We start from the raw sequence: 21,905 nt of genomic DNA, 5'->3' as shown, positions 1-21,905 counted from the left end.
GACCTCCCATCTTCCATCCTAGTGAATACTAATGATACCAGCTTTTCACCCTGGAGGGATTTTCATGTGTCCACAATACTTACTGGAATCCATTTGAAAGACAAGGAGGCTCAGGCAAGTTATTTTGAAAACATAAAATTCAAGTATTTGTTGATGTTTATTCCAGAGAACTAGCAAGTGAAAACAGACACTTAAATACCAGGATGGGGGTCACTGGCTTTTTCTCCTCCTTTGCTGCTCACCCATGCCTGGCCTTTCAGACGTCTCTGCCAGCCCTTGGGCCCAGCGAGCACACCCCACACCACGGGGCTCCTGTTCCCAAGTGTCTATTTCTCAGGCTGCTGGCTCCACTGCCCATGGGCATTGCCACGTGACCACTGGACACAGCCCACGACCCCAGAGCAGCATTTACCACTTTCTAAAGAGTGATTACAGGAAGTATTAGCAGACGTTCACGTACACACACCACATGATCTCTTTTTATAAATTATGGTAAAATACACTTAATTATGGCTAAAATGATAATTTTTATGTTAAGTGTACATTTATATTGTTGTGTAACCATCACTACCATTTGTCTCCAGAAATTTTTCATCTTCTAAAAGTGAAACTCTGTCCCCATTACACACTAACTCCCCATCCCCTTTCCCCTGGTTACCACCATTCTACTTTCTGTCTCTAGGAACTCAACTATTCTAGGGACCTTATATAAGTGGAATTATCCGGTATTTTTCCTTTTGTGACTGGCTTATTTCACTTAGCGTAATGTATTCGAAGTTGATCCATGTTGTAGCAGGTGTCAGGTTTCCTTCCATTTTAAGCCTGAAAAATATTCCGGTGTGTGTGTGCGCGCGCGTGCGTGTCACACTGTGTTTGCCCGTTCAGCAATCGATGGACTTTCGTGTTGCTTCCCCTTTGGCTATTGTGAATACTGTTACATGAACATAGGTACAAGACTCTGCTTTCAATTCTCTGGGCTATGTACCCAAAAGTGGAATTGCTGGATCATATGGTAATTCTATTTTTAATTTTTTGAGGAACCACCACACTATTTTCCATAACCGCGGCACCATTTTACATACCCACAAGCAATGCACAAGGGTTCCAATTTCTCCACATTTTCACCAATGCTTGTTATTTTGGGTTTCTGTTTCTGTTTTTGTGTGTGTGTGTGTGTGTGTGTGTGTTTTTGATAGCAGAGCAGCCATCCTATAGGGTGTAAGGTACACATTATTTCTTAAGTGAATCTTCTTTCTACTGGATTCTGAACAGGATTTGTTAATGGATGGCAATTCTCAAGAAAAAAGAGAATTTTATACTTGATAATAAATCTAGGGTGTTTAGCTATACTCCCCTCATCTTTTTTTTTTCTTTTTAATGAATATCTACTATTTTTCCATCCTTACTGCCAGGACCCACCCCCCTACTCACTCACCCCTACTGAACCACATTAAGAAAAATACCTTAAAATGTGAGTTTATCAACCTGTTTTCAGAAGTTAATCACCAAGCAACTCATTTACTACGAGATACTACGTAAAATGCCTGGACACAACCATTATTCCAAAGACCAGTCTACAAGTCAACAAAACTCACCAGTGCCTATGACATTTTGCAGAAGAAGTAGAACTGGAGACTCTGGTACTTCAGTTGGAATCTGGGAAATGTTATCTTTTACACAAAATTTACCACTCAAGCCATGAGAGTATCAATGTTGCTAACCTTTGCTAACCTTTCCCAGCTTCCTCAGAGACGTCATAGACAGTCATCACACTGGGAAGAAGATTGTGAATGTTAAGTGACGTCTGAGTCCATCACTCTGGAGAATCACTGTCATTTAATAAGCCAATTTTATCACACTGTATTGATGCTAAAATAAATGAAATTCCAAATAACTACACGAGTTGGAAACGACACTCTCTTCCACCAATCTGGAACACATCACAGTAATAATGGAGCAATGGGAACCCTATCAGCAATGAAAAAACACCCCCCAAAAGTCGAATTCATAGAAACAGAGTAGAAAAGTGGTTGCCAAGGGTGGTGGGGGTGGGGGAAATAGGAAGAGGTTGGTAAAAGGGTATAAGCTTTCAGCTATAAGGTCTGAGGATCTAGGGTAAAACATGGAAACTATACAGTTGATAACACTGTATCGTATAATAGAAATCTCCTAAGAGAGTAGACCTTAAGTGTTCTCACCAGAAAAAAAAAAGGTAAATTTGTGAAGTGATGGATGTGTTAATTAACTAGATAGGAAGAATCTTTTCACAATATATAAATATATCAAATCACGACAACGTATCCTTTATCTTATAATTTTATTAATCAATTCTACCTCAATAAAGCTGAACTTAAAAAAAGAAAAGTAAGAAAGAAAAATACCCATATATGAAACTGATATCTTTGGCGAAACCTGACCATCGTGTGAAACATCATGCACACCCACTGCTCCCAGAGCAAACAGCCATCAGTCACCATTTTTAGGGGGTTATTAGGCATTACTATTTTTTCGACAACCAGAAAGTAGTTCTAACTTTTATGACTTAAGTGTCTATTTCATTAACATATCAAAATATAAATGTCATGAGTGTCCTCAATTCTTCCTAATGAATTCAGTTACACCAATCAATACCTAACCATTTCCCTTACCGATTTATTATTCATGGTTCTCTGTCTCATTCTGAAACATACAGGGGTGAAATGAGAAGCACAGTGATTTAAAGAACACATTCCACGTTATCTGGGTCTTACAATTTTCAAATATGATTAAGCTACCAATCATTTTAGTTTTTCAGCTCTACATGGCTTATGCTCACATTCCTAAGCATTGTTTTACATTTTCCTCTTTAATGGGAATGAAAATTACAGAAAGCCCCTCTGTACCTTGCCCTGAGAACAGGACCCTCACCCATCATGCTCAGCAGGGAGCCTGGCCCAGGGCAGGCAGGGAGGGAACAAATACAGTAAGAGGGGACCTGGGCTACTCTGGGTTTAACCAGTAAACAGATAACCTCTACAAATGCTTTTGGAAAGATAAATGCTAGTATTTATTCCAAATGTACAATTCTTTTAAAGAAATCTTCCCTATCATTCAAGAAACCAGGATGAGGAAATAAAGGTTAATAGCATGTGTAGCAATTTTTTTAAAATAAATTTGAGTTTTAGAACTGTTTTAGTTTCCCTTATTATTAACATCTTACATTTGCATGGTACATTTGTTACAATTAATAAACCAATATTGACATGTTATTAACTAGAGTCCATAGTTTACTCAGATGTCCTCAATTTTTACCTAATGCCCTCTTCTTATCCTGGCATCCTATCCAGGAGACCATATTGCACTTTGCTCTCACGTCTCCTTAGGCTCCGCTTGGCTGTGACAATTTCAAGGTTTGCTTATTTTGATAACTTTTACAGTTTCGAGGAATACTTGTCAGGTATTTTGTAGAACGTCCCTTAGTTGGGATTTGTGTGATGTTTTTCTCCTCATTAAACTGAAGTTATGGGTTTGGGGGAGAAACACCACAGAGGTAAAGTGCCATTGTCACGGCATCATATCAAAGGTTGACACACTGTTGATATTGACCTTGATTGTCTGGCTGAGGTAGTGGCATACAGGTTTGCCCACTGTAAGGTGGTTCTTTTTCTCCTTTTCCACTCTGTGCTTTTTGGAAGGACGTCTCCAGGAAAGGCCACACCTAGGGGTGGGTTGCTATGCCACACCTCCTTGAGGGAGACTGCCTACAAAAATTATTTGGAATTCTGCACAGATTTGTCTCTCCTCCCCCATTAAAAAAAATTTATCCAATCATTTATGTATATCAGTATGAACTTATAGATATTTATTTTATACTTTGGGCTACAATCCAATAGTGCTTATTTAAATTGGCTATTGGGAGCTCTCTCAGTTGGCACCTGTGTCCCTTTGACATGCCACCATCATTTTGTGGGTGTGTAAACACGTGTGTGTTGTGTGTGAATGTGTGTGTTGTGTGTGCATACGTGTGTGTATGTGTGCATGTATGTGTGTGTATGTGTGCATGTGTGCATGCATGTGTGTTGCGTGTGTGAATGTGTGAGTGTGCGAGTGTGTGAGTATGCTTTCCGGCACCACAAGCTCCTGCAGGCTCATCTTGTATCTCCTGTACAGTCTGAGAATCAATGTGGCTGATTTTTCAGTAACCGGCAGTATCTACGTCCCACTCTATGCATTTTATACCTAGGAGTTCTCCTGTGCTGACTCCAGCGCAGCTCCTGGGTCCCAGTGCTGTTGAAGAAAGCAAAGCAGCTATTCTGTGAGATGATGGTATTAGTTCTCCACTAGCCCACCCTCCTGCTAAGCAATGCTTATAAGTAACACCTGGCACTGGTTACCTGACTTACCTCGCCAGTGCCTGCCCTGCTGACTATCCTATCCCCTCCATAACCACAGTCACCTTCTCCCACCACTGCTTTTCCTGCAGCCTATTTCTCAAGGCTCAGTCAGTTCCATCCCCGCCTCCTCAATAACCTGCACCAAACCTCCCTGATCTCACCTATAATCTTCCCTGAATGCACTTCACGTGACTCCAAGTATAATTATTTTTGCCCTTGACTTAGGAGAGCCAAAACTTAGTAACACATGCCACGACCACTTGCAGAGATCTTAGTTGCTATAAATCAGTCTGACATGGCTACCAAAAGTACCAAGGGGGCATTTACACCTAGCCCACACCTGCCCCAGGGCAGGAGAATGCGCAAAGGAAACAACCCCCTGACCAGCCTGTCTCACTCTGACCACAGGCTCAGACTAGCCCTTGGTGCTGCCTGGTAGCCCATTCCATGTCCCGAGTGAACTCCCCCTCTCTCCCTCAATGAAGGGTCTATTTCAGCCCTTCTCCGCCTGCTAATATCTCCCCTCCTTTCCTGCACTGTCAGCTGATGAATGACCGTGCTTCTCCTCTACTAAGAAAAACAGAAGCGATCGGAAGGAAACATCTACCCGCGCCTGCGAACACTCCATTGTCCCCTTCATTCCTGGGGAGAGTATCTGGGTGCCCCTCGGAGGCCTGCCCTCTGTGCTCTGAATGCCACCCCTCTTGCTCCTACAGTTATTCCCACCCCAACGTGTCATGAATAGTCTCTCTTTTCTGCATCACTTTACCTGCATGCTGACAGCTGAACCTGTCCATCAGCCTTTTCCTCCACACACCGCTGGCTCCTACCTGTACTTCTGACCTCGAGATGCAGGAGTAGCCAGGCTGTCTGGGGGCCTGTCTTCCACCTCCTCGCTCCCTGGATGAGTCTGTCCATCCCCCTGGCTCTGAGTACCATCTGTATGCAGGCTGCTCCCAAACATAGGTCTGCACCCTGTTCCCTCCCCAAACACCAGACTTCTACACCCAACTGCCTATTGAACATCCCCACTTGCATGTCTAATATGCATTTCAGACCTAACATGCCCAAACAGAACTCTTCCTTCTCCCCACCAGACACAAAAGAGAGCAAATCAAATAAGTAACAACAACAAACCCCCCTTGTCTCTCACAGTATCCTCTTCTGAGCAAATGACACAGAAAACAACCGTTCACCCAGCTGCTCATCAGGCCTGAAATCCTGGACTCTTCTCTCTCACTCCCCATCCAATTCATCAGCAAACCGAGGCTAGCCTCCAAAACACGTCTCAAGTCCAAGCAGTCGTCGCGCCCTCCACTGCCCCACTCCAAGCCAGCAGCACCTCCTGCCTGGACTACTTCCTCCTCCTGGTCTCCACTTCTATCCCTCCCCGTAACTCCAGTCTGGGTCCCTAAAAGCAGCCTTGTGATCTTGTAAAATGGACAGTGATTTGTGTTCCTCCTCTGCTGAAACCTTACTGCAGCATGACACCAGAATAAAATTCAAAGCTTGCTATTCCTCAGAACAACCAGGCAAATTCCTGACTTGGGGCCTCTGCACCCACGCCCACTGCATGCAATGCTCTTCCCCAGATATTTGCATAGCTCCTGTTCCCTCACTTGGTTCAGGCCTCTGTTCAAATGCCACCTCTCTGGCTCCTCTCTCCCTCTCATGTCCCATCCCTGACTGAATGCAGCTCTCTGCCCAGCCCCACCTGCCCTACCAGATCTACAATGGCTTCCGTATCCCCTCCACCCCCTGCTCTTTTCTTTTTTCCATGGCACTGACCAGCACTACTTCACACACGTATTTATTAATTGTCTATTTTCTCTCACCAAATGCAATTCCTTGAGGATAAGGATTTTATCTCCTTGCAAACAGAGCACTTCGAAGGGCCTGAGCCTATGATGTCCCCGGCAAGCATATGAAGAGCTAAATGGATGAATGGCCTGGGGACACCCTATCAGTAGCTGTTGATGGCCACTCCACAGGAATCCACTTGTGGGTCTAAGACGTCCTATACTGAAGTCCTGATTTGCAGTTGGATTCAAATTTAAGATGCTTTTTCATCTAAAACAATCTCATCTTTTGATATGGTCATTGTAATTCTACATAATAAGGACTCTTTACTTATGATGGAAGCCATAGAAGAATTCCAATTAAAAATTAAATTTTATACTATTCATCTACTGTGAGTAAAGGGGTGAAAGCACATAGAATATACATAAATATTCATGAAATGCAGATTAATAATGAAAAGTGAATCTTCCAACTCTTTCTAGCAACTGACTAGCACAGTAAAGATAATGAAAGATAAAAGTTTAGCAAAACTCATTAAACTACTGAGAAGGCTCAGTCTAGGACAAGATTATATACCTGGCAAACATAACTTAAGTACTGTCAGTAAAATTCCAGCATTTAAAAACTTTTATCTTTTCTACCTCCAAATAAAACAATGAAACAAGAGGTTGTTGAATACTGAAACAACACAAAATGGATATGGTCCTTTCAGCAAAGCAATAAGAATACAAGACCCCCTTTTACATGAAAGTATTAAAGTTTATAAACAGTCGTATCTATTGTCAGCACAGTAAAAGACTGTTCCAGTTAAAAGAAAGGCTGGATTCTCATGTAGGCGTTATCAATTTTCATACATCAAAATATAATGAAATACACTTGCAAAGGAACTGCTGTACGCAGTACCTGTAATGACCAAAGACGGGTATCTAGAATATATAAAAACTCCTACAGTTCAAGATGAAAGAGATCATTTGAAAAGCAAGCAAAAGACACCATCGTTGCATCTCAGGGCAGCACTAACGGTGAACAAACAAATAAAAGAGCTCAACCGCTTTCCTAACTGAGATCACAGTAAGATGCCACTTTACACCAGAGAGAGCAAATGAAAAAGACTGATGATGTAAGTGTTAGGAAGGCTGTGGGCAAAGGGAATCCCCACATTCTGCTGGAGAGAGCAAAATGGCACGGCTGCTTTACAGTAACGCTGTAAAGGTGAACGGTGACACACGGTACAAGGTGGCGACGCGTGCTACTTGTCAGGTGTCCCCCTGGCACCTGTGCGTCTGGGGGCCTGCACAGCAGTACTCAGAGCAGTGCTGCTTGTCAGTTAAAGAGGAGAAACAAATTACCCGATCAGCAGGAGAAAGACCAAGGCGTGTACAGTCACACAATTCTGCACCCTGCAGCCTGAAAAGTGAAGGAAACGTCCCCAAAGGACACAGATGACTCTCGGAAACCGTGTTGAGTAGGAAAAAGGGAGAGGACTACATCCCACATGGCTCCATTTTCATAAAGCCCTAAAACAAGCCAATGAAACCATGTTGTTTAGACTTATATGTGTATGTGGTGAAGCTAATCATAAAAAGAGAATAAATGACTGAGTAAATAAATATATGGGGGAGAAGAGACAAATCTCCCCAGAAGAGTTCTAAATAAATTACGTAGAGACTCCCGCCTCAGGGAGGTGGAGCTTAATTCCCCCAAACCCCCGTAAGTGTGGGCTGCGCCTGGAGACTTCCTTCCAAGAAGGACAGTGGGAAGGAGGGAGAGTAACTAGCGCGCAGACACCTGACCACCACTGCCCCAACCAGGTGGTCGGGTCACCATCACACTGGTGAGTCAGGTACACAGCAGGTACTTCACGTCTGTGGTCTTTCTCCCCCAGACCCATAATCCCGGTGGCGATGAGAAGACACCAGATGAGTCCTCACCGAAGAACACCTGACAAGTCCTCCTCAACACTGTCAAGGTCATCAAAACCAGGGAAAGCCTGAGAAACTGTCACAGCCTGAGGATTACGTGTAAGAAAAGTGGTATCCTGGAGAGGACCCTCTCTACCTGGTAATTTGCTCTGACGTCCATCACTGTACCTGGTATTAATATAGCCATTCTTGCTTTCTTCTGATTACGATTAATGTTATATTGATGGCGTACCTTTTCTATCCTTTTATTGTTAACATACACATATGCATGAGGTGTGATCAAAACATAGTGAATGTTTACATTAAAAAAAATATTACAGTAAAAGACACATTGCCATTAATCCCTTCAAAATACTCCCCCTTGCTTCGAAGACTCTTATCCATCCCATTGTTCTTGCCACTTTCTGAAGCAGTTCTGGAAGTCCTCTTTCGTGAGTGTCTTTAGTTGCGCTGTCGTGGCTGCCTCGATGTCCTGAATTGATTCAAAATGTTTACCTTTCATGGTCATTTTGACTTTGGGGAAGAGCCAGAAGTCGCACGGTGCCAGATCCGGTGAATAAGGTGGATAAGGACACACCGTAATGCTTTTATTTGACAGAAATTGCCAAATACCAGAAGCGATGTGTGTCACACAGAGACAAAATACGGTGAATGCTGCTGCCGAGTGCCATCCAACAGAAAGGCAGGGATCTTCGACATGGGATGCGGAGCACTGAACCTCAGTAACACTGTGTGACAAGTTTCAAATTGTTTGGTGCAATAAGTAGGGTGTGCGCTACGATTAAGAGGGTGTGTTTTAAAGTGTGCCCTAAATCACCCTCCATCATGACTATGCTCTGTGTCACACATCACTGCTGTCAATTTGTCAAATAAAAACATTACAGTGTGTCCTCACCCACTTATTCACCAGATCTGGTACCATGCAATTTCTGGCTCTTCCCCAAAGTCAAAATGATTCAGGACATCGAGGCAGCCACGACAGCGCAACTGAAGACACTCAGGGAAGAGGACTTCCAGAACTGCTTCAGAAAGTGGCAAGAATGATGGGATAAGTGTGTTTGAAGTGAGGGGGATTATTTTGAGGGGGATTCATGGAAAGGTGTCTTTTACTGTAATAATTTTTTTGTTGTTGTTTAAACATTTACCGTATTGCTTGATCACACTTCGTACATATATTTGAAATGCATCAAAGTGTGCCAGGATATGATGGAGGAGACAGAGAAGTCCCTCAGAGGAAAGGATACCCACTCGGCAGGTATTTAGAAATGGAGCGGCGCTGTTGGGACAAGTCAGGAATGGCCCAAACCCAGGACGGCTAGGAATGTACAAAGGAGTTCAGAACCCTTTATCAGGTAATCCATTCTGTATCTGCTTCTAATTAGGGAATAAGAAATTTCTAGTGTATTAGTTATATTTTTGCATTAAAAAAACCTGAGTGATCAGGTATTCTATACACCAGCCTCCTTAAATTTCAATTCTGGAGAGAGTCAAAATGACAAGCCTCCACGCAAACGTCATCCACCCTACAAGCAAAATACTAGAGGGGACAGAACTGGGCGTCACGGGGTCAGCCTTCAAAGGACACAGAACATCCCAGCACCCAGCTCTAGAGGACGTAATGCAATCACCTGGCTCATCAGAAGATCCCTCAGTGTTCTGCAGTGCCAGGAGCTCCAATCCTGATCATTAGAATGCTAAGACACTAGGGACTTCTGTCCTGAGAGCTGGAGGGTATGGTTCTGGAATAGAACCCATTGCAAATGTCTTCAGGGTATGATGTAATTGACAGAGCAGGACTGACTGTAAAGTTAAAACTATTTCACATCCCTTCTGCGCTCTGCAGGTGACCTAGATACTGGCCCCCCTGGGCCAAAGTAAGGACTCTATAAAAAAAAAAAATCCCTAAAAGAAGAGAAATTACTTCTCTTTCACACAAAATAATATAGACTCTGCTATGTGATTTCCCCCACTGATCCCCGGAGCTGGAATCTCCAAGGTAGAGAATATGAGGTGTGGAGAGAAAGAAACTACCAGTGGTCCTATTTCTGGCATGTTCTAAGCACCCCAGCACCCCGAACTGCTTCATGTTTTTTCATGATATTTTGTCAGATTTCTGTGCCTAAGACCAGTCTCCCTTTAGGGTTAACTCACTGTAAGGATCAAAAATAAGAATCGCCAATAAACTACGCAATTAGTTATGGAATGGAATTTTTATAAGTCTCACAATTTCTTCAAAGTGTGACTGTATGAAAATTCTCAAATGGGGGTGGTGGTGCTCAGATAAACGGTCCCTTTAAGGGAGGTGTATGCAAACACACAGATGTCCAGGCCCCTCAGTCCATTCCAGGTGGGTCTAGCTAGAGTGGGGTCTGAGCCAGGAGGACTCAAGGAAAACGCACATTTCAAAGCGGCCCCTCCCCCCTTGTCTCACCTTACCCATGATGTCAACCCCAAACCAGCCCCTTATTGCTCCTGCATCATCATCTGGAAGGGGATATCAAGTCTAAGGTCCACACTGTGAGCAGTCTCCAAACTGGATAACCAGCATGACTTGAGAAGCTTTGAAATAAAGCACAAATGTCTGACTCCCAAAATATAATCCTTGGGGCTGGGACCTGGGCCTGGGGATTGTGTTTTTAAAGTCCCTGCACGATTCTGAGGAAGAACCAAGTTTAGGACCGGTTCTGATGAAAACATTCTCACCAGTGTCTCTCACCTGCTGTCGTCACTGGATGCCCAGGCCCGCCTGCCCACCCGGCTGGTGGCTCCCGTGTGCAGCCAGCAGGTACTGCCTCACAGCGCTGCCCGAGGCCTGCGTGCTTGCTTCTTGGAAGCCAGGAGCGAGGTAGAGGCCATGGTGTGTCCCTCTACACTCAGTCCCCAAGCGCCTACTCACGTTTCCAGCTCCCTCTATGCCTGGCCCAACTCAGCCGCGTATAGCCTGGGGAAATCCCTGGTCCCCTTTCCTGGACTGCACTCAGATGGTAGATGAGCTCCCACATTTGCTGCACCTAGGGATGAGGAGGTGCGGGGCTGGGTGGGGACTCCTATACCTGAGCACGTGCCCACAGAATTCCGTGGGGTGTAGCAGCCAGGGCTGCAGAACTAAGCTGCCCGTGCAGTCCTGTTCCTAGAATTCCAAGATCCCAAAACCAGCACTCATCTAGTCCTTCCATGTCACTGTCACAGAAACTAAGGCCTAGAGGCTAACACACAGCCATGGAAAGCATAATAGACGTCAGTCCCTCCATTGTGCACGTGCATATACACACACTCACACTCACACTCTCACACACATTCACACACACACTCACACACACACACTCACACACACACTCACACACATACTCATACTCACAAACACATACACACAACACTTTCTCCAGAGACCTCTGTTCCAGGCACAAGCTAAAAGGCTTGGGATCTAACCACCAGGAAAATATGACCGATGTTTTACACAACTTTCTTAAAAAAATGCTTTCGAGTAGTAAGATGTGTTCATTTGAAGATGGCCTGTAATTAGCTTCTCCCACAGAAGAGGCCTCCACACCCAGGGAAGGAGGGCCTGTCTCAGGCTCTGAGAAGCAAAGGTTTTCCTTTCCTAGCTCTTCCAATCTTGGCACAGAACGTCCTTCTTCATCTTTGTGCAATAAAACCCCTGGGTAAAATCATAGGCTGCACGTCCCCAAGCCCTCCAAACAAAACAAGTCCAATGAGAGAACGGGGTCTCAGATCTGTTATGTTTCCCACCCATTCCCCAGGAGTGCTGTGGGGGGGGGGGGCGGGGGGCGGGAGAGCAGAAAGCAGCATTCATTCTGTGGAAACATCCCACCTGCAGACAAAGCATTCTGCTTCCCCCAGGGGCGGGGCTGGCCTGGAGTCCACTATGGCCCTGGGGGATGCCTGCGGGCAGCCTGCCCACACTGGTGCCTGAGTAGGCCTCCACACAGGAGGCCGGACAGCGGACAGCAGAGGATTCCCGTCAGGGAACCACCACAGCGGACTAAACAATTAGGATCCCCCTAGCAGTCAAGCCCCAATCTAACCAATTCACGTGTCAATGTTATTGATGGGCAAGTTCAACAATTTGAGAGGCTGAGAAGGGCAATGTCATTTCACAACGAGATGCAGAGGTGGGGGGGCCCAGACACAGACCTGGCAGGTGAATGTGGTTACCCACGTCATCAAGCACGGAGGGGTCCTAGTTTCCAGTCAAAAGTTTCTTTTGCCAGTATCTTGCTCAGCAGCAAGGTATCAAAAACCATTCCCTTTCAACTGTGATCTTTTATGGTCAGATTTATTCATAACATTTTCATGACCATTTAAACATCTTGAAGTCAGTACTGTTTCCAAAGAAAACATTTACAATGTTATCACAAAAGGCAACAGGAAAATAGATTCTGACGAGCAGAAATCTAAAACTCAAAATGCTTTTTATGCTCTCTATACTGACACGAGAAGGTGGAAGCAAGAGGTCCCATCCCACCCTCCCTCCACGTTCCAGGACCCCCCCGATACGTCTGCTGCAGAAGAGAGCACTGCAGTTCTCCATACACACCCTTCAGATTGACACACGTTGGTGGCAGGTTGGTCAAGTATTTTCACAGTGCCATAGGTATTTATTTTTCTCAGCTTGACTGAGGTATACTCAATATACACAAAGTTGCACACATACTTAATGTATATAATTTGGTGCTTAGGACCTACCTGCACACCTTGACACCATCACCACAAACAAGCTCATAAACATATCCACCACCTCCCAAACACTGACCTGTTCAAGGTCGCGCTTGCTGAGAGCCTACACTCCCCTACCCTGCAACACATGCATGCCCGTGGCAGGAGTATGCTTTTTGTTTTTCTGGAGGAAAGAGGTCGAGGAAAAACACTTTACCTTCCCTAAGTTTGGAACCTCAACTGCAACGCTCACCTCGAAAGCTCTGTGTGGCCTGTTTCTGAGTACTGTTTGTTCTGTCACATCTGTATGACATGCTGGTCCAGCGACTCATAAAGTAAGACACAGAGCGCACTGCTGGTCAGTGTGTCTGCACGCCAGTCACGGCTCCCCGCCCTCTGCCCTGCCCTACGCCCTGCCCTGCGTGGCAAGTAAAGTAACCTCTCCGGGCTCATTTCCTTCTTTTCTAAAAGAAGAGGGAATATAGTCACATTCACCAAGTTTAAAAGATAATTTATAAAACTCGGTCGGAAAATTCCTTTGTAAACTTTAAGGTACAATTCAGAGAATAGTGGAGAAATGCCTGGGTTGTTATGAATTCAGCTTCTACAATCTGTCACAGGGCAAAAAAAAAAAAAAAAGGTGTGTGCAAATCCAGTGTAAAACATGGTGACTATAGGTAAGAATACTATGTTACATAATTGAAATTTGCTAAGAGTGTAGGACTACAACGAGCTCACAAATAAAAGGAAAAATGTGAGTTAATGGATGTGTTCACTAATCGGATGGTGGGAATTTTCTCCCAGTGCATATGTATGTCAAATCTCCGTGATGAACACTTTAAATACCTTACAATTGTATTTGTCAAGTGCACCCCAATAAAGCTTCAAAACGAGAGAGAAATGACGAGGATCAGTGCTAACATTTACCCTCTGGACATTCACATCATCAACTACCACAGGTTCTGAAATCCAGGTCTCATGTTCTCAGCATGCGTCTCGTCACCCAAGCTGCCCTCTCTCCTCCCCCAAAACACCAACACCCTTCTACCCATTCGGCTTCTCTCCTGAAAGTCTCCAAAAAATTTTTCAAAAGATAAAAAGTCTTCAGCTTAGCATACAAAATTGTTCACGTTTTCCATCCCCAGTAAATGCTAGCCAGCCTCCAACACTGAATCACAGCCCATTTTCAATGAAACGTGGGAAGAATTAGGGGCAGATTTAACATTTGTTAACAATTCCAGTGTAAAAGGAAGAGGTTTGCCCCCATGCTCTTCCCATGGACTCTACTCCAAGGGTGCTGGGCCAGGGCCAGGGAGTTCTGAAGACTTGGCCCCTTAACCTCAAGGTGGGGAAGGCTACCGGGGAAGACGAGAATATGGGACAGGAAATGTGCCACCTGGAAACGGGTTCAGGGACCCCACTCAGGCCCCTCTCGAGAGGCAGCTTGGATACCCCAACTCTCTTCAAACTGCTTCCCTCAGCCCCGCCTCAGGTGTAGGTCTAGCTGAGACAGCGCAATCTTGGGCCCCCAATAACCAGGAAATGCATGGGAGGCGGACATCCCAACTACCACGTCACCATTTTCATTCTTTCCAAGACATGCCAAGTGATAAAGCTGACCAAGCTAACACCTTTCCTGCTGGCACTGACCAAACACATATGCCTGGTCCCCGAGCCATTATTGCTTAAATGACCTGGACTCTAGGACCCATTACCAAGCTAATCCCCCCAGCAGGTCCTGTGCCAAGGGGATCCATTATGCCTCTGCCCACACAATCCCTCATTCTTTAAAACTCACTCCAAACATAACATCCTCTGGCTTTTCCAGACTCCTCTCCTGAGGTCACCTGCCTCAGGCAAGTGTCACCATAAGAACATCAACTACTGTAGTTACCACAGACCCAGAGCTATCAGGGTCCTGTCCCACCCCCCAAAGCAAGGAGAAATGATGTCTGGAATTGCATTTTACCTTCTTTTTGGAGCTGCTAAAACAGTCACTGAGAAAAAAAAAAGCCTATATTTATTACATGAATGGATACATCTAATGATTTTCCCACTGGACATTTTTCTAAACCACAAAAGTCATTTTTAATGAGTATCAAATCAGGGTTTCGGTGTGGATCTCACGAACTTACAAAATAATACTTCGTTAAAATTAAACAGGTATAAATACTTTTGTCAGAATATTTTCATAATAATCAGGTATGGCTCTCCTCCTCCTCACACCCAGGCGTCCCCTCGGGTTTGCATGACAGTAACAGACTCTGGCCAGGTGTCTGTGCAGAATATGCTGCCTAGAGTGACTGTGTTACTTCTGCTGCCTCCTTTCTGGAAGAGGACCCTGACAATAACTTCATGTCACTGACAATCAAGAACTTTCTGAAGTAGTGTTCGATTTTGTTACTGAGGAACTACTAGTGAAGCCTGATGATCAGATTTGAGGTTCTGCACTAATCCCTAGCTTATATTGCCATGATACATATGGCTGCATTTATAAACGACTAAGTCTTAAAAGGTTCCACTGCAATGACTATCGAAATTGAGTTGTCACAGAAAAATAATAGTAATAATAATAATAATAGAGTCGCCATGGGTAAGTTTTGCTTTCTGTTTTTGTTTTTTTAATGCAATAGAAATCACCTAGGATTTGGATGTGAAACACCCCGATGGTGTTTGTTTTGCATAAAATCTGGAAGAGAAACCTGGGAATGCCTTATGAATGCAGGAGGGGACATAAAGCTAGTAAGACCAACAAGGTCCTGGGAGGGCAAGGTACACACAGGGAGAAAGGAGGGCTTGCAATCTGGCTGCACAATATGAGCTCTGAGCCCTCCATTCCAAACCAGGTGCTAGACCTGGAAATCATAAGAGCAACACCCTAAATGAATAGGACAATGTATCATTTTCTCCAAAAGAAATCATAAAGGATAATAAGGCAAAGACACTAAGACACTCAATGCTACTCTACTGAAACACTACATAGTAATCCTACGCTTTCTGATTAACACACATCAAAGGCGAACATAAATTAAGATGCCACCCTCCCCCCCCCCACGTCCATGCCCTCCACCACCCAAAAAATGTGGTCAAGGAGTTAAAAAAAAAAAAATTACATAATTTTTAGCAATAGTTTTAGACCAAATGAAAGAAAATTCTAATTTATACTAAACTAATAAATTTATAGAAATCATACCAAGAGATTTAATAGTGTCAAGTTATAGATTCAAGAATGGTTTAAAACGATCTGTGAATAACAGACGCAAAAGAAGGTTCTGAAGGAAAGCTAATGAGTTGGGTGGTATCCCTACACTGTGAGCCAGCACTACGGAGGTGCAATCGCACCTTCTCATAAAGCTTCCCTTACTTACCGCCAGCTGAGAGGAAATACCAGATTAACTGGACTTCCGTACGCCGTACAGCACTTCTCATATTCCACATCGAATGTCCCAAATGATTTGTTAGGGCTAAGAAATCTTTCCTTTATACAGATATGTGTCTTGGTCCAGCATCTATTATTATAGGGCCCCTGGATCTCAGCATCCACATGCTATACCACAGACACGATTTTATTTTAACACACACACAGATTTCTCATACAAACAGGGAAAACTTCTCTTAGAGTCCTTTATCTGTTTGCATCTTTTGCTGCGGACTTTTCTGCATCGAAATTGGAACAAAAGCTTCGCTAGACTGAATGCCCCCTGAAGGCAGTTCCTACTTATCCTGGGGCTCCCCACGCAGCACACAGAAGACCTCACCGTACTGGCTCGAGAACCATCTATTGGGCCAAAGAGCTGAGGCGCGAGGATATTTGACAGGTTGAGGGTGCCGGTGCTCTGCTTCCTACAGCAGCTACTCAACGCCATCATACACTACAGCAGAAAAATGAATCTAATTTTTGAATCAAGGCCCTTGAAAACTGAAGTTTTATGTGGCTCATCAAATCAGGGACATTTATGGCCATTTTACTAATGTGAAACCTACTGTGCAAATCGAACACTTGAGACAAAAGCAGCAACTTCTCCCACCTGGTTTAAGCAGAAAACTGCAGACTTACCTTTGGCGCTCAGTTACAAGAGATGACGGGCAAAACACAGAACTCAAAACGAGAATTTTTCAGCTGATTACACCTCTGAAGTTACGAAGCTGCGGGAATTCTCCAAATATCCAAAGCCAGCTCAACTCTCAGCAAAGATCTATGATCTGGGAAATCATTTGTAGAAAAGAAACATGAAATCTGAAAAGAGACAGAAAGAATCATTAAGGACTACTTGCTTATTTGATTTTAAGTAATGCTTAACAAATAACCGAGTACTTGCCTGAAACTAGTATTTCTAATAAACCACAGAAAAAAAGTTGCTCTGTATCTACTGATCTCTACCCAACCAAAAACGCTCCCACCTCGCCACCTTCTATTCCCCAATCAGCTCTAAGGCCAAGGTCAGGGAGGTCAACCACATACTCTGCGAAGGAAAGGGATGGGGAGGGTGGAGACAGCCGGCATAAACAAGGGACAAGCTCTTTCAGCCCTCCTACCCTGCCACCCTGGACACACACCCTTCAGAGTCTGCCAAAATCAAAAGGGAGGCTGCCAAGTGGAAAGGAAGAAAGTCTGGGAGTCTAACTAGGGAGACACGTTGCAGAGTAGGGATATCACTTAGGGACTCGTTCCTGTCTTGGGTCTCTTGCACTGGCCATTTATAGGGAGACCACCTACTTGACTCATAGTCTTGTGCTAAAAACATCCCTGCAGGAAATCTGAGAATAACCTCCCAAAACTATAAGGAAGTTAAGACAAAAGAAGCCTGACAGAGGTGACCTGCAACTCTCTCCCTCCTGGTTGTCAAGTCTGTTCACTACACTTGGGTAATGATTCTCAGCCCTTGCCTAACATTTTCGAGGGGACCCTGAAGCTCTGTGGACCTCCAACTGAGTTCACTGACATTTTTAATTACATTTCAAACCCAGAGGGATCTGTCTTGACAGTTCACTCAGAAAAGATCTATTAATTCATCCCTAGCATGATTATGACCGAAAATATTAAATGCCCCATAGAAAAATCGAATTCTATTTTCATCAAATAGAAAAAGATAATTCAAGTAGGACCATCATAAAAATGTTATAAGCAAGTTCATAAATTGATTAAAAACTTCATTCCTCTTTATGCATTCTCTAGCATTATTTTAAAGGCTGCATGATTTTCAAAAAATATGATTTAACACGAGGAAAAGCTAACCAAATACAGCAGGAATACTAGATTTGGGCAAGATGTTAAATGTAAAGATGCTAAATGACGAGGTCCTTCTTTCCGCTCAGTGTTTATAATAAAATGACATGTTCTCTCAAAATGGAATTTTTGGTATCTGGACTGACATCTATTTTTTTTTTAAAGATTTTATTGGGGAAGGGGAACAAGACTTTATTGGGGAACAATGTGTACTTCCGGGACTTTTCCAAGTCAAGTTCTTGTCCTTTCAATCTTAGTTGTGGAGGGTACTGTTCAGCTTCAAGTTGTTGTCCTTTCAGTCTTAGTTGTGGAGGGCGCAGCTCAACTCCAATTGCCATTGTTAGTTGCAGGGGGCGCAGCCCACCATCCCTTGCGGGAGTTGAACCCGCAATCTTGTGATTGAGAGGATGCGCTCCAACCAACTGAGCCATCTGGCCACCCGGGAGCTCAGAGGCAGCTCATTGACTTCATTCTAGTTGCGGAGGGCGCAGCTCGCTGGCCCATGTGGGAATGAACCGGCAGCCCCGTTGCCCAGAGCTCACACTCTAACCAACTGAGCCACCCGTCCGCCCCTGGACTGACATCTTGACTAAGGATTATTTTTTCTCACTGTTGGCCACCCAATAAATACAACCATGTCCACAGATGCTACCTCCGTATAAGTATATTCAGGGGTTCTTTTAGACATAAGTTGTATTTTTAAATTTTTAATTAAAAAATGAATTTGCCTGATGTCACATCTCCCTAGAACAGTGCGAGAGGGTGTTGGTGCGCTGTTTGGGCGGTCCCAGGGCAGGGCTCCCCCTGCATGCACTTTCTCCCCACAAACGTCACCACTGAAGGTGACTTCAGTCTTGAGACTCAGGCTAAGACGGGCTGCGCTGCCATCTGCCTGGAGTACCTGCTACACGGGAGGCAGGCTTCAGCCTCTCAAACCAGGCAGGGGCTGCGGTACGCCGTGGCTAAGAAGCAAGCCCATGAGGCACACACCACCTGACTTTCCGAAGGTTCTGCTTCCCTTGGATGCTAATGCAGCAGAAAAGAAGTCCTGAAGAACCACATCTGACTGGCCAGTACTGCACACGACCTACAGACCTGCAGGTTACGTCAGGTGTGTGTCATACCCGAATCATATATGCCAAACACACCAAGAGAACACCCAAGCTCCTCATCTGTAGGCAGACCTAAAGGCAATTATCTTTCTGCTTTTATTTAAAAAGGAAGAGGGAGGAAAAAAAACCCAATGTGATTATGTCATAGGCCTCTGAGCTCATAGAAGCCCCCCACCCCCCAACCCAATATGACACCTCTCTTCAGACCAGGTAGGCACCACAGTGGTCTAAGTGGGCGTCCAGTTCAGAATGAATACAGCGGTCAGCACCTAACCACAGCAGCAAGGGGCCAGGGCTGCATTGGTGACCTCTGGCAGAACTCAGACATTTCATTCCTACTGACGACTTGATGGAAACCTTTATTCAATAAGGGAAATGCTGATTTCAGACGCTGAACAAAGCTACACAAGAGTTTCCTTGAATGGTTTGGCTAACGTTCAACCCCGGTTTCCTCCCCCCTGTGGACTGATAGGCACAGCTTGGAGAAGCTTATCGATCTGACACTCGGAGGTTCCCAGGGACATGATGTCAACTACCTTTTGTCATCTGTGCACAGTGGCTCCCAGTCAGGGTTCAGAGAAAACTGAAGCCCACAGGCTATTTCCCAAATTCAAAAAGTCCCACTGAAATTAGGATTTTTACTCAAGATAAACCTGTCCTGAATAAAAAAAATACCAAGTTTTTCTACATGGGGCTAGAACTATGTTCCCAATGAGAACGCTGGTTATCAGTTGATTATATCAGTTGATAAGTGGATTGATAAAAATGTGGGGGGCAGTACTAATTTCTAACTCCCTGTATAGCCTCAAAGAGACAGCATGTGGCTGAGAAGAATGTCTGGGGAGGACAGTAACTGGTCAGATGTTAAGTTCTGAAATAGTGAAGGTTTCTGTCTTCAAGTGTTCCAGAACTAAGAACACAACTGCAAGTAGTAGGTCAGCCATATATCAGGTTGGTGCAAAAGTAACTGCACTTTTTACAATTGTTTTTAACCTTTTAAACAACAATTACTTTTGCACCAACCTAATGTAATAAGACCAGTAAAGTGGCCAGAGGCCGTGGGTCAGGAGACCGGAGGTGATGGCCGGGCTCAGCCACCAAACGCCCTGTAAGATTCTGCACCGTTTTCCTCATCCATGACCAGGTCCCCTCAACTCCTATTCTGTAGCTTTGAGGCACATGGGCATGGACTTGAAAACTATCAAAGCTGATTACATGGTACCAAACATCTATTAAGTCTTATCTAAAATACCATGCCAAGAGAGTCATAACACAAATCTTAGTGGGAACTTAACTTTTACAGTCTGTGGCCTAAAATCCCAAACACATAGGAATTTGATTAGTAACACCCTTCCAATGGTTTGTAAAGAGTTTTGTGAATATATCTGATGCTAGCCTTTCAAATAATAACAGTATTCCACTCTACAAAAGGTCTGATAAGGTGTTACTCTTAAGATCCTTCCACTAGCCCAAACCGCAGTTTTCAGAATCAGTATAAACACCTTCCTACACATCTCCACAACATAGGCAGACAAGAGAACGTTTTAAAAAGTTCACTAGCCTTTTTTAAAGCATCCACAGGTGTCAGTTGTTGTCTAGGTAATTACACCACCAATAAAAAGCACGCTGACAAAAATTAACCTTAAACACTAAGTAAACTGCACCTATGTAATAAAACCTGTGCAAACACCCCATTTTTTAAAAAGAAAAAGGGAAAAACGGAGGGGAAAGAAGGAAGACAGACACACAGAGATGCTGAATTCTTATCTGAGATCATTTAGGCATACTAGGTGATCCAAAGTCTTCGTCTAACGGAATATGTGTAAGCATTAGTTGCACTATTTTGCTGAAGTTCGTGCCCCTTACCTTTTGCAGATGAAGTACTGAAAGAATGGGGGGAACTGCAAGAAAAGTCAAGGTCAACAGTGGGATATGGTGAGAAAATCCTGTTTTTCTGTCTCTCTCACCTACCGTGTTTCCCCGAAAATAAGTCCTAACTGCAAAATAAGCCCTAGCGTGATTTTTCAGGATGACATCCCCTAAACATAAGCCCTAATGCGTCTTTTGGAGCAAAAATTAATATAAGACCTGGTCTTATTTTACAATAAGATAAGACCCGGTCTAATATAATATAATACAATACTGGGTCTCATACTAATTTTTGCTCCAAAAGACACATTAGAGCTGACTGTCCGGCTAGGTCTTATTTTCGGGGAAACTCGGTACCTCTCTGTCTCCCTCTCACATTTCATTTTTTAAATGGAACCTTGAAAAGCTGGGGAAGGCCAGGCACAAGTTGTTTACAGTGGTTACAACCAATACACTTCTGGGGCGGAGTATTATTTTACTTTTAAAGTCATTCTTTTCTGTAACATTCTTGCAACTATGTTTTTACTTTACTAAACTACTACTTTAGTAGTTAAGACAGAAAGCTAGTAGACAAAAGTCCATCCTTTTTGTGTGTTTCTTGACTGCACAGTGTTCTCAGCAGGAAGCAGGGACCTGGACACAGGCGGGTGCTCCCTGGCTCCCTCCCTCCTTCCCTCTCCTCCCCACCCCCACCCCTCCCCACCACTGAGCGGTCTCTACAGCAGCCCCTCCTTTCCAATCTATGTTCTGTCTGCATGTCTCAGATCCCCAGACCTCTCTCTGGAAAGCCCTCTCTCTTCTTCACCAGCTCATCTTTGGGAACTCCCTTCAAACTCTCTACTCCTGGCCCACCCCCCCCCCCCCCCAGTGCTCAGTGGGTGGGGTGAAATCCTAACCCCATCAAGAGGCCCTGGGAAGAATTCCC

General features: G+C 44.3%; 1 protein-coding gene across 4 annotated transcripts in view; it reads right to left on the bottom strand.

The window, feature by feature from the left end:
* Window positions 1-21,905, bottom strand: part of NCK2 (NCK adaptor protein 2) — a 139,856-nt gene that overhangs the window by 48,083 nt on the left and 69,868 nt on the right. For 3 of the 4 annotated variants that reach the window (XM_081068628.1, XM_081068629.1, XM_081068627.1), the window contains one exon: window positions 16,830-17,009. The gene's annotated coding sequence lies outside the window, so the exon portion shown is untranslated. Of the gene's footprint in view, window positions 1-4,218; window positions 4,291-16,829; window positions 17,010-21,905 lie in introns of those variants that run through there. The other variant, XM_081068630.1, reaches the window with a different exon arrangement.

This window comes from Rhinolophus hipposideros, assembly GCF_964194185.1.
Source record: "Rhinolophus hipposideros genome assembly, chromosome: 12".
Classification (NCBI taxonomy): Eukaryota; Metazoa; Chordata; class Mammalia; order Chiroptera; family Rhinolophidae; genus Rhinolophus; species Rhinolophus hipposideros.
This window is presented reverse-complemented; position numbering and strand designations above follow the sequence as displayed.